Source organism: Cherax quadricarinatus, chromosome 43 (genome assembly GCF_038502225.1).
Source record: "Cherax quadricarinatus isolate ZL_2023a chromosome 43, ASM3850222v1, whole genome shotgun sequence".
Taxonomy (NCBI): domain Eukaryota; kingdom Metazoa; phylum Arthropoda; class Malacostraca; order Decapoda; family Parastacidae; genus Cherax; species Cherax quadricarinatus.
In genome coordinates, this window is record NC_091334.1 from 11,883,505 (window position 1) to 11,895,290 (window position 11,786).

General features: G+C 48.2%; 1 protein-coding gene across 5 annotated transcripts in view; it reads left to right on the plus strand.

The window, feature by feature from the left end:
- The window catches only part of LOC128694262 (ankyrin repeat domain-containing protein 50), a 466,221-nt gene that overhangs the window by 394,256 nt on the left and 60,179 nt on the right, over nucleotides 1-11,786 (plus strand). The gene's annotated exons all lie outside the window — the stretch shown is intronic.

Below are 11,786 nucleotides of genomic sequence, written 5' to 3' on the forward strand. Positions count from 1 at the left end.
GTGCACAGTACCAGGGTGCACAGTACCAGGGTGCACAGTACCAGGGTGCACAGTACCATGGTAGTCTCCACATGTCATCACCAGCACTTTATTCAATTTATTCGTGAACCAGCTGCTGCCTTCTGATGCTTCACAACCTTATTCCCACACCTCTTCCTTCCTTCTTTCGTCTTCTTTTTACTTTATTATCTTTCCTCTTTCCTCTCTCCTCGTTCTCTCCTCTCCTCACTCCCCTCTTCCTTCTCTTTTTTCCTCCTCTTCCCTCTTTTTCCTTCTATTTTCTCTTCCCTCTCTTTTTTGTTATTCTTCCCTCCTTCCTTCTCCTCTTTCCATTAAACAAGGAATGTATTGCCTTGGTGTTACTGTGGAGGTCGAGTCACGGTTCTGCTCCTCTCACCTATCACTGCAAGGCTACAGGCGGACATCAACCAAATCTTTCAATGGGCTGCAGAAAACAATATGAAGTTCAACGATGAGAAATTTCAATTACTCAGATATGGTAAACATGAGGAAATTTGTACTCTGATAAAGTTTTAAACAAATTCCTTCCACAAAATACAGCGAAAAACCAACGTCAAAGACCTGGGAGTGATCATGTCGGAGGATCTCACCTTCAAGGACTGTTATGACCAAGGTCATAATGTGATTAATTTATATGTATTATCCACTTAATATTATACTCTGGGTTTCTTTAATATTAGCTAAATTAAAGATTCCACTAGTTTATAATATCTGATTTAGGAATATACCCGGGTATGATGTATATATATATATCTTGAGTAATGTGTTAGGTAGGTACACCTGGCTAAGGTTTATAACAAGGTATCTCCATTGGTGAGTAGTTTGCACCGCTCTACCCTCTCCCCCTTTTGACGAGTTGATGTCATGAAGGAATTTACTGTATATGGCAGTTCACTCTCTCTGCTGACTCAGTGTACATTGACTGAGCTACCCTCCTAGTACTCCGCCTTATTCTCACTTGGATAGAGAATTGGGTTATAGAAACTCTTGATCCAGCTTGTGGTTTATTGTGAAGTCTTCTGACAATCATATACTGTTATCTTCAGGTTACGATGTGACGACCAGTGTCAAGCTTAGAACTTTGTGATATATTCCTTATGCCAGGGAGTTACTCAGTGAAAGTGTTAATTCTCAATATATGTACTTGCACACAAGTAATGTTACTATTGAGGAAGTGGTAATATTCCTCTGATCATTATCAAGTGTAGTGACCATATTGACATGTACATTCTATTTAAGAGTTTTCTTGTGTGAAGGAAAGTTTCTGACATTGATATTTAATAGATATGAATATCTAAAGTATTTAAGCTTTTAAATAAAAAGAAACTTGAAAAGACTGAGTAACTATTATTTGTGCCTTACATTTCTAAGTTTGGAACCATATCCTTTCATTCTATGAAGTGTGTTGTTACGGAGTGCACTAACCTGGCTAAAGATTAAGATTTGAACCGTAACAAGGACCATAACATTGTATCAGTCGCATCTGCTAGAAAAATGACAGGATGGATAATGAGAACCTTCAAAACTAGGGATGCCAAGCCCATGATGACACTCTTCAGGTCGCTTGTTCTATCTAGGATGGAATATTGCTGCACACTAACAGCACCTTTCAAGGCAGGTGAAATTGCTGACCTGGAAAATGTACAGAGAACCTTCACGGCGCGTATAACGGAGATAAAACACCTCAATTACTGGGAGCGCTTGAGGTTCTTAAACCTGTATTCCCTGGAACGCAGGCGGGAGAGATACATGATTATATACACCTGGAAAATCCAAGAGGGACTAGTACCGAACTTGCACACGAAAATTACTCAAAACGAAAGCAAAAGACTCGGCAGACGATGCAACATCCCCCCAATGAAAAGCAGGGGTGTCACTAGCACGTTAAGAGACCATACAATAAGTGTCAGGGGCCCGAGACTGTTTAACTGCCTCCCAGCATACATAAGGGGGATTGCTAACAGACCCCTGGCAGTCTTCAAGCTGGCACTGGACAAGCACCTAAAGTCGGTTCCTGACCAGCCGGGCTGTGGCTCGTACGTTGGTTTGCGTGCAGCCAGCAGTAACAGCCTGGTTGATCAGGCTCTGATCCACCAGGAGGCCTGGTCACAGACCGGGCCGCGGGGGCGTTGACCCCCGGAACTCTCTCCAGGTAAACTCCAAGTATCATACCATCGTTTCCCTGAGCTTTCCTGCCTTGCTTCTCCATTTGCTTACCGTTTTGATTTACTTGATAGTTCCTAACTAGCAGTGTAGCCAGCACTAAGAGCCTGATTGGTCATGTCATTAAACAGGTGGCCTGGTCTGAGACTGGGCCGCGACGGCCATCATCCACGGAATCATCAGCAGTGGCCGAGAATGACAAAGGGACTGATTACCTCGCCTTCTACTATGTTTTGCGTATAGTTCTTCAAGGCTGAGGGATTGATTATCTCAAACTCTATCTGATCTTCATCATTCTTCTTTGTGTTGACTGATGAAGCTACTGTGTGCGAAACTTTTCCTCAATAAAGGTACCCAAGTGTTGCACATGTATCTAAATTATCAGCAGGAGACAAGGCTGGACAGTGTAACCTAGGTCGTCTACTGCCAACATAAAATAAATACGGTATCTAGAGTAACTAGTGGGGGTACCACAGAGTGCTAGTGGGGGTACCACAGAGTGCTAGTGGGGGCGCCACAGAGTGCTAGTGGGGGCGCCACAGAGTGCTAGTGGGGGCGCCACAGAGTGCTAGTGGGGGCGCCACAGAGTGCTAGTGGGGGTGCCACAGTGCTAGTGGGGGTGCCACAGTGCTAGTGGGGGTGCCACAGTGCTAGTGGGGGTGCCACAGTGCTAGTGGGGGTGCCACAATGCTAGTGGGGGTACCACAGAGCTAGTGGGGGTACCACAGAGTGCTAGTGGGGGGTGCCATAGTGCTAGTGGGGGTGCCACAGTGCTAGTGGGGGTGCCACAGTGCTAGTGGGGGTACCACAGTGCTAGTAGGGGCGCCACAGTGCTAGTGGGGGTACCATAGTGCTAGTGGGGGCGCCACAGTGCTAGTGGGGGTACCACAGAGTGCTAGTGGGGGCGCCACAGAGTGCTAGTGGGGGCGCCACAGTGCTAGTGGGGGTGCCACAGAGTGCTAGTGGGGGCGCCACAGAGTGCTAGTGGGGGTGCCACAGTGCTAGTGGGGGCGCCACAGAGTGCTAGTGGAGGTGCCATAGAGCGCTAGTGGGGGTGCCACAGAGCGCTAGTGGGGGCGCCACAGAGCGCTAGTGGGGGTGCCACAGAGTGCTAGTGGGGGTGCCACAGAGTGCTAGTGGGGGTGCCACAGAGTGCTAGTGGGAGCGCCACAGAGTGCTAGTGGGGCGCCACAGAGTGCTAGAGGGGGTGCCACAGGGTGCTAGTGGGGGCGCCACAAAGTGCTTACAACCGTCTCTCTGCAACAGCATCTAGTGGGGGTGCCACAGAGTGCTTACAACCGTCTCTCTGCAAGAGTAACTAGTGGGGGCGCCACAGAGTGCTAGTGGGGGTACCACAGAGTGCTAGTGGGGGTGCCACAGAGTATTAGTGGGGGCACCACAGAGTGCAAGTGGGGGCGCCACAGAGTGCTAGTGGGGGTGCCACAGTGCTAGTGGGGGTGCTACAGTGCTAATGGGGGTGCCACAGAGTGCTAATGGGGGTGCCACAGAGTGCTAGTGGGGGCGCCACAGAGTGCTAGTGGGGGCGCCACAGAGTGCTAGTGGGGGTGCCACAGAGTGCTAGTAGGGGCGCCACAAAGTGCTAGTGGGGGCGCCACAGGGTGCTAGTGGGGGCGCCACAGAGTGCTAGTGGGGGCGCCACAAAGTGCTTACAACCGTCTCTCTGCAAGAGCATCTAGTGGGGGTGCCACAGAGTGCTTACAACAGTCTCTCTGCAAGAGTAACTAGTGGGGGCGCCACAGAGTGCTAGTGGGGGTACCACAGAGTGCTAGTGGGGGTGCCACAGAGTATTAGTGGGGGCACCACAGAGTGCAAGTATGGGCGCCACAGAGTGCAAGTGGGGGCGCCACAGAGTGCTAGTGGGGGTGCTACAGTGCTAGTGGGGGTGCTACAGTGCTAGTGGGGGTGCTACAGTGCTAGTGGGGGTGCTACAGTGCTAGTGGGGGTGCCACAGAGTGCTAGTGGGGGCGCCACAGAGTGCTAGTGGGGGCGCCACAGAGTGCTAGTGGGGGCGCCACAGAGTGCTAGGGGGCGCCACAGAGTGCTTACCGTCTCTCTGCAAGAGTAACTAGTGGGGGCGCCACAGAGTGCTAGTGGGGGCGCCACAAAGTGCTAGTGGGGGCGCCACAGGGTGCTAGTGGGGGTGCCACAGAGTGCTAGTGGGGGTGCTACGGTGCTAGTGGGGGTGCCACAGTGCTAGTGAGGGTGCCACAGAGTGCTATTGGGGGCGCCACAGAGTGCTAGTGGGGGCGCCACAAAGTGCTTACAACCGTCTCTCTGCAAGAGCAACTAGTGGGGGTGCCACAGAGTGCTTACAACCGTCTCTCTGCAAGAGTAACTAGTGGGGGTGCCATAGAGTGCTAGTGGTGGCGCCACACAGTGCTAGTGGGGCGCCACAGAGTGCTAGTGGGGGCGCCACAGAGTGCTAGTGGGGATGCCACAGAGTGCTAGTGGGGGCGCCACAGAGTGCTAGTGGGGGCGCCACAGAGTGCTAGTGGGTGTGCCACAGAGTGCTAGTGGGGGCGCCACAGAGTGCTAGTGGGGGCGCCACAGAGTGCTAGTGGGGGCGCCACAGAGTGCTAGTGGGGGCGCCACAGAGTGCTAGTGGGGGCGCCACAGAGTGCTAGTGGGGGCGCCACAGAGTGCTTACAACCGTCTCTCTGCAAGAGTAACTAGTGGGGGTGCCACAGAGTGCTAGTGAGGGCGCCACAGAGTGTTAGTGGGGGCGCGACAGAGTGTTAGTGGGGGCGCCACAGAGTGTTTACAACCGTCTCTCTGCAAGAGTAACTAGTGGGGGCGCCACAGAGTGTTAGTGGGGCGCCACAGAGTGCTTACAACCGTCTCTCTGCAAGAGTAACTAGTGGTGGCGCCACAGTGCTAGTGGTGGCGCCACAGAGTGCTAGTGGTGGCGCCACAGAGTGCTAGTGGGGGCGCCACAGAGTGTTAGTGGGGGCGCCACAGAGTGCTTACAACCGTCTCTCTGCAAGAGTAACTAGTGGGGGTGCCACAGAGTGCTAGTGGGGGTGCCACAGAGTGCTAGTGGGGGCGCCACAGAGTGCTAGTGGGGGCGCCACAGAGTGCTAGTGGGGGCGCCACAGAGTGTTAGTGGGGGCGCCACAGAGTGTTAGTGGGGGCGCCACAGAGTGCTTACAACCGTCTCTCTGCAAGAGTAACTAGTAGGGGTGCCACAGAGTGCTTACAACCGTCTCTCTGCAAAAGTAACTAGTGGGGGCGCCACAGAGTGCTTACAACCGTCTCTCTGCAAGAGTAACTAGTAGGGGTGCCACAGAGTGCTTCCTACCGTCTCTGCAAGAGTAGTGGGGGTGCCACAGAGTGCTTACAATCGTCTCTCTGTAAGAGTACTGGGGGTGCCACAGTGCTTACAACCGTCTCTCTGTAAGAGTACTGGGGGTGCCACAGAGTGCTTACAACCGTCTCTTTGTAAGAGTACTGGGGGTGCCACAGTGCTTACAACCGTCTCTTTGTAAGAGTACTGGGGTGCCACAGTGCTTACAACCGTCTCTCTGTAAGAGTACTCGGGGTGCCACAGAGTGCTTACAACCGTCTCTGTAAGAGTACTGGGGGTGCCACAGAGTGCTTACAACCGTCTCTCTGTAAGAGTACTAGGGGTGCCACACAGTGCTTACAACCGTCTCTGTAAGAGTACTGGGGGGTGCCACAGAGTGCTTACAACCGTCTCTCTGTAAGAGGGAGACAATATTATATACCCATGAAGGTCAGGTTTCCGGTTCGCCAAAGATCAAAGGTTATTATTATAACCACAGTTTTTAAAGTGGTGGAAAGGTAAGCCAGTGGAATGCCTCGGTCAAATGACCAAAAGCTCCAGCTGTTGGTCATCATATGACTAAGACCCGCGTCAGGAAACACTATTCGTCTTTCTTGACAGACGTTACCTAACCTAACCTCCCCAGTGTGCCTGTCTTCTGTGTCACTCTACTCGCCTTCATTGTATGTGCGTGTGTGCGTATGTATGCGTGCGTGCGTATGTATGCGTGCGTGCGTGCGTGCGTGCGCGCTTGTGAGAGGGACGAGAGGATGAGAGTTCACAGAGCAGCAGCAGCGGCGGCGGCGGCGGTGGCGAACAGAAGTAGTAGTGGTAGTAGTAGTAGTGGTGTTGGTGTTTAAAACAAACTCTCACGTAAGTAATATTGTAGTGTGTTGAGGCGAGAGGTGTTGTTTTTCAGTGTTGTTGTGTCATGGGTACTACTACTGTCAGTGTTGCTATGTCATGGGTACTACTACTGTCAGTGTTGCTATGTCATGGGTACTACTACTGTCAGTGTTGCTATGTCATGGGTACTACTGTCAGTGTTGCTATGTTATGGTACTACTACTGTCAGTGTTGCTATGTTATGGTACTACTACTGTCAGTGTTGCTATGTCATGGGTACTACTACTGTCAGTGTTGCTATGTCATGGGTACTACTACTGTCAGTGTTGCTATGTCATGGGTACTACTACTGTCAGTGTTGCTATGTCATGGTTACTACTACTGTCAGTGTTGCTATGTCATGGGTACTACTACTGTCAGTGTTGCTATGTCATGGGTACTACTACTGTCAGTGTTGCTATGTCATGGGTACTACTACTGTCAGTGTTGCTATGTCATGGGTACTACTACTGTCAGTGTTGCTATGTCATGGGTACTACTACTGTCAGTGTTGCTATGTCATGGGTACTACTACTGTCAGTGTTGCTATGTCATGGGTACTACTACTGTCAGTGTTGCTATGTCATGGGTACTACTACTGTCAGTGTTGCTATGTCATGGGTACTACTACTGTCAGTGTTGCTATGTCATGGGTACTACTACTGTCAGTGTTGCTATGTCATGGGTACTACTACTGTCAGTGTTGCTATGTCATGGGTACTACTACTGTCAGTGTTGCTATGTCATGGGTACTACTACTGTCAGTGTTGCTATGTCATGGGTACTACTACTGTCAGTGTTGCTATGTCATGGGTACTACTACTGTCAGTGTTGCTATGTCATGGGTACTACTACTGTCAGTGTTGCTATGTCATGGGTACTACTGTCAGTGTTGCTATGTCATGGGTACTACTACTGTCAATGTTGCTATGTCATGGGTACTACTGTCAGTGTTGCTATGTCATGGGTACTACTACTGTCAATGTTGCTATGTCATGGGTGCTACTACTGTCAATGTTGCTATGTCATGGGTACTACTACTGTCAGTGTTGCTATGTCATGGTACTACTACTGTCAGTGTTGCTATGTCATGGGTACTACTACTGTCAGTGTTGCTATGTCATGGGTACTACTACTGTCAGTGTTGCTATGTCATGGTACTACTACTGTCAGTGTTGCTATGTCATGGGTACTACTACTGTCACTGTTGCTATGTTATGGTACTACTGTCAGTGTTGCTATGTCATGGTACTACTACTGTCAGTGTTGCTATGTCATGGGTACTACTACTGTCACTGTTGCTATGTTATGGTACTACTACTGTCAGTGTTGCTATGTTATGGTACTACTACTGTCACTGTTGCTATGTTATGGTACTACTACTGTCAATGTTGCTATGTTATGGTACTACTACTGTCAGTGTTGCTATGTCATGGGTACTACTACTGTCAGTGTTGCTATGTCATGGTACTACTACTGTCAGTGTTGCTATGTCATGGTACTACTGTCACTGTTGCTATGTCATGGTACTACTGTCACTGTTGCTATGTTATGGTACTACTGTCAGTGTTGCTATGTTATGGTACTACTGTCAGTGTTGCTATGTTATCGTACTACTACTGTCAGTGTTGCTATGTCATGGGTACTACTACTGTCAGTGTTGCTATGTCATGGGTACTACTACTGTCAGTGTTGCTATGTCATGGGTACTACTACTGTCAGTGTTGCTATGTCATGGGTACTACTACTGTCAGTGTTGCTATGTCATGGGTACTACTACTGTCAGTGTTGCTATGTCATGGGTACTACTACTGTCAGTGTTGCTATGTCATGGGTACTACTACTGTCACTGTTACTATGTCATGGGTACTACTACTGTCAGTGTTGCTATGCCATGGGTGCTGCTACTGTCAATGTTGCTATGTCATGGGTGCTACTACTGTCAATGTTGCTATGTCATGGGTACTACTACTGTCAGTGTTGCTATGTTATGGTACTACTACTGTCAGTGTTGCTACGTTATGGTACTACTACTGTCAGTGTTGCTAAGTTATGGTACTACTACTGTCAGTGTTGCTATGTTATGGTACTACTACTGTCAGTGTTGCTATGTCATGGGTACTACTACTGTCAGTGTTGCTATGTTATGGTACTACTACTGTCAGTGTTGCTATGTCATGGTACTACTACTGTCAGTGTTGCTATGTCATGGTACTACTACTGTCAGTGTTGCTATGTCATGGGTGCTACTACTGTCAGTGTTGCTATGTCATGGTACTACTACTGTCAGTGTTGCTATGTCATGGGTGCTACTACTGTCAGTGTTGCTATGTCATGGGTACTACTACTGTCAGTGTTGCTATGTTATGGTACTACTACTGTCAGTGTTGCTATGTTATGGTACTACTGTCAGTGTTGCTATGTTATGGTACTACTACTGTCAGTGTTGCTATGTTATGGTACTACTACTGTCAGTGTTGCTATGTTATGGTACTACTACTGTCAGTGTTGCTAAGTTATGGTACTACTACTGTCAGTGTTGCTGTCATGGTACTACTACTGTCAGTGTTGCTATGTCATGGGTACTACTACTGTCAGTGTTGCTATGTTATGGTACTACTACTGTCAGTGTTGCTAAGTTATGGTACTACTACTGTCAGTGTTGCTATGTCATGGGTACTACTACTGTCAGTGTTGCTATGTCATGGTACTACTACTGTCAGTGTTGCTATGTCATGGGTACTACTACTGTCAGTGTTGCTATGTCATGGTACTACTACTGTCAGTGTTGCTATGTCATGGGTACTACTACTGTCAGTGTTGCTATGTCATGGTACTACTACTGTCAGTGTTGCTATGTTATGGTACTACTACTGTCAGTGTTGCTATGTCATGGGTACTTCTACTGTCAGTGTTGCTATGTTATGGTGGTACTACTGTCAGTGTTGCTATGTCATGGGTACTACTACTGTCAGTGTTGCTATGTCATGGGTACTACTACTGTCAGTGTTGCTATGTCATGGGTACTACTACTGTCAGTGTTGCTATGTCATGGGTACTACTACTGTCACTGTTGCTATGTTATGGTACTACTACTGTCAGTGTTGCTATGTTATGGTACTACTACTGTCAGTGTTGCTATGTTATGGTACTACTACTGTCAGTGTTGCTATGTTATGGTACTACTACTGTCAGTGTTGCTATGTCATGGGTACTACTACTGTCACTGTTGCTATGTTATGGTACTACTGTCACTGTTGCTATGTTATGGTACTACTACTGTCACTGTTGCTATGTTATGGTACTACTACTGTCAATGTTGCTATGTTATGGTACTACTACTGTCAGTGTTGCTATGTCATGGGTACTACTACTGTCAGTGTTGCTATGTTATGGTACTACTACTGTCAGTGTTGCTATGTTATGGTACTACTACTGTCAGTGTTGCTATGTTATGGTACTACTACTGTCAGTGTTGCTATGTTATGGTACTACTACTGTCAGTGTTGCTATGTTATGGTACTACTACTGTCAGTGTTGCTATGTTATGGTACTACTACTGTCAGTGTTGCTATGTCATGGGTACTACTACTGTCACTGTTGCTATGTTATGGTACTACTACTGTCACTGTTGCTATGTTATGGTACTACTACTGTCACTGTTGCTATGTTATGGTACTACTACTGTCAATGTTGCTATGTTATGGTACTACTACTGTCAGTGTTGCTATGTCATGGGTACTACTACTGTCAGTGTTGCTATGTCATGGGTACTACTACTGTCAGTGTTGCTATGTCATGGGTACTACTACTGTCAGTGTTGCTATGTCATGGGTACTACTACTGTCAGCGTTGTTGTGTCATGGGTACTACTACTGTCAGCGTTGTTGTGTCATGGGTACTACTACTGTCAGCGTTGTTGTGTCATGGGTACTACTACTGTCAGCGTTGTTGTGTCATGGGTACTACTACTGTCAGTGTTGTTGTGTCATGGGTACTACTACTGTCAGTGTTGTGTCATGGGTACTACTGTCAGCGTTGTTGTGTCATGGGTACTACTACTGTCAGTGTTGTTGTGTCATGGGTACTACTACTGTCAGCGTTGTGGTGTCATGGGTACTACTACTGTCAGTGTTGTGTCATCGGTGTTACTGATGTCAGCGTTGTTGTCATGGGTACTACTACTGTCAGCGTTGTTGTCATGGGTACTACTACTGTCAGTGTTGTTGTGTCATGGGTACTACTACTACTGTCAGTGTTGTTGTGTCATGGGTACTACTACTGTCAGCGTTGTTGCGTCATGGGTACTACTACTGTCAGCGTTGTTGTGTCATGGGTACTAGTACTGTCAGTGTTGTGTCATCGGTGTTACTGATGTCAGCGTTGTTGTGTCATGGGTACTACTACTGTCAGTGTTGTTGTGTCATGGGTACTACTACTGTCAGTGTTGCATGTCATGGGTACTACTGCTATCAGTGGGTACTATTGCTGTCACTGTTGTTGTGTCATGGCTACTATTGCTGTTAGTGTTGCTGTCATGGGTACTATTGTTATCAGTGTTGCTGTGTCATGGGTACTGTTGGTGTCAGTTGTTGTGTCATGGTACTACTACTGTCAGTATTGCTGTGTCATGGGTACTACTACAATGTCATGGATACTACTAATGTGTCATGATTACTACTACTGTGTCATGGGTACTACTACTGTGTCATGGGTACAACTGCTGTGTCATGGATACTACTACTGTGTCATGGGTACAGCTGCTGTGTCATGGGTACTACTACTGTGTCATGGGTACAACTGCTATGTCATGGGTAATACCGCTGTGCCATGGGTACAACTGCTGTGTCATGGGTACTACTGCCATGGGTACAACTGCTGTGTCATGGGTACTATTGCCATGGGTACAACTGCTGTGTCATGGGTACAACTGCTGTCATGGGTACTACCGCTGTGTCATGGGTACTACCGCTGTGTCATGGGTACTACTGCCATGGGTACAACTGCTGTGTCATGGATACTACTGTGTCATGGGTACAGCTGCTGTGTCATGGGTACTACTACTGTGTCATGGGTACAACTGCTATGTCATGGGTAATACCGCTGTGCCATGGGTACAACTGCTGTGTCATGGGTACTACTGCCATGGGTACAACTGCTGTGTCATGGGTACTATTGCCATGGGTACAACTGCTGTGTCATGGGTACAACTGCTGTCATGGGTACTACCGCTGTGTCATGGGTACTACCGCTGTGTCATGGGTACTACTGCCATGGGTACAACTGCTGTGTCATGGGTACAACTGCTGTCATGGGTACTACCGCTGTGTCATGGGTACTACCGCTGTGTCATGGGTACTACCGCTGTGTCATGGGTACTATTGCCATGGTTACAACTGCTGTCATGGGTACT